Below are 2,078 nucleotides of genomic sequence, written 5' to 3' on the forward strand. Positions count from 1 at the left end.
AAAAAAAAAACACTTTTCTTCCAATTGTGTCGCCCCCCCCCCCCCCCCCCCCCCCCCCCAACCTACGGGAGTGTTTGTGTGCATGTTTCCATTTTGAAAGTGCACAGCTGGCTACGTTTCAGTGCCCCTCCCTCTCTAGACTATCCATACCTTGTCTTTGTGTCCGGGCTGGTTTAATTAATTAATGACTGCAGCGCTGCAATCTCACGAAGCAGACTTTATGATTTACTGCACATGTGAGACAGACATTGCAATTACATATCGCTCGAATATGATTTTGTTTACAGATGCGCTGCCACATTGGAGACACATTTTCCCACTTCTGTTTCTGGCATCGTTATCATTCTTAATTTTGGATTTATTCAGTGGGTGGTTTTAATTAATGATTTCGATATAATTGTATAACGTAATTGCAAAATGCCAGTGTTTATTAGAGACATTTTGTTACAGTGCATTAAACTGCTTCAGGGCTGGCTTTCAGCTTTTCTTCCATTAATTGGATTATTTCTTTGTTGGAGACACAGAAACATGACACATAAGAAGTAATCCATTTTCAAGGCTAAAGAAAGATTTGTCTTGCAGTTTTCCCGCTATGTTTCCTGGAGTTACCGGCGGATAACAGAACAGTCTCACAAAAGCAGTAATCACTTAGCTTTTCGTCTCTGACACTGCTTACAGTGTTGACGGTGTGCGCTGTGTTGTTCGCCTGTTTGGCAAAAGTCGTCTAAATGTGGGTCAAGGTGAGGCTTCCTCACTTCTCTCTGGTGTTGTACTGCTCTGCAGTCAAACATCCTGAACCTTGTGACAAAACATTTTGAGCTGCAAAATGTTCCCGTCACAGAGAGGCTCAATCATTTATTGTCTTTTATTCATGTATAAAAGCGCCATACATAAATGTATCATCTGCTTGTTGAACAGTTCATTGAAGATAAAGTATATCATGCAGATATTGTTGAAATACTTATTTCACACATTTCTATGGCTTCACCATTACATCAAATGGAATATTTGAGTTGCTGGACAGACAAGAGTATTGAATGATTCACATGTTTCAGTCTGTGCCCTTTCCCCAGCTGAGGCTGTGTGTTGGCTTCTGACAGCAGTTATTGCCAACACTGGCAGTGTGTGAGGGCAAGAAACACCAAAAAAAACACCCCATCTGTTTGTACCGCTGTGACAGGGAATCTTTTCATCTTGTATGAATTGCAGATGCAGTGTGTTGATGTTCATTTTCAACAAAGGCACTATCTTCATAAAGCAACAGGAGTCTTATTAAGTGCTCCGACCCACATGTAATAATGTGTCAGATAATGATATGTTGTGTTCTTCCTGGGTTACGGAGGAAACTGTGTTTGCTAATCTGTGGGCACAGGCCTTGAAACACTGAATAGTGTCCTTTTCTCTCAGTCTGATCTTGTTACCACAGAAGTCAACCTTCGCAATTCATAAAGTGGGAAAAGCATGATGACATCAATGATAACAAAATTTGAAAAGACCTCATCAAGGTTGAGTTGGATCAAGAAAAGTCTATTTTAATTTCCACACATAGGTACAGTAGAGTGTTTACTGTAAGTGCTTTTCCTGGAGCTCTTCTGCCCCCTGCTGGAGGAGAAACACACATTAGGAAACTGCTGAAAAAAGGAAACTGGAATCAGAGGCTCAAGTACAGAGCCTTTCAAAATAATCAGAGCTCTATTGTCAGATGGCTGAAATACATCCTTTTTGTCTTGTTTTCTTCCTGAATGTCAGCTCCCTCAGTTGCAGTGCATATGTCAATCGATCGATCGAAGCCTATAGTTTTAACTCGCAGGGAATATTTGAGTCTTCATCCTCTGCCAACAGCAGAACCTTCAAATGGAACGAGGCAAATGGACCTATATTTATATAGCATTTTATATACACTGAATTAACTCAAAACTCGATTAGCTTTGCTCAAAAATTAAGAAGAAAATACCACATATTCCAATATATAATATTTAGAGTGATTCAAATGAATAGTGTGATTCACAGGCATCCACATCCACATGTGTGCGTGTGTGTGTGTGTGTGTGTGTGTGTGTGTGTGTGTGTGTGTGTGT

The 2,078-nt window shown here is 40.4% G+C and overlaps 1 protein-coding gene across 3 annotated transcripts in view; it reads left to right on the forward strand.

The window, feature by feature from the left end:
* Positions 1–2,078, forward strand: part of LOC116387421 (dipeptidyl aminopeptidase-like protein 6) — a 72,086-nt gene that overhangs the window by 61,580 nt on the left and 8,428 nt on the right. The gene's annotated exons all lie outside the window — the stretch shown is intronic.

The sequence above is a fragment of the Anarrhichthys ocellatus genome, unplaced genomic scaffold, assembly GCF_004355925.1.
Source record: "Anarrhichthys ocellatus isolate YVR2014 unplaced genomic scaffold, GSC_Weel_1.0 scaffold15, whole genome shotgun sequence".
NCBI lineage: Eukaryota > Metazoa > Chordata > Actinopteri > Perciformes > Anarhichadidae > Anarrhichthys > Anarrhichthys ocellatus.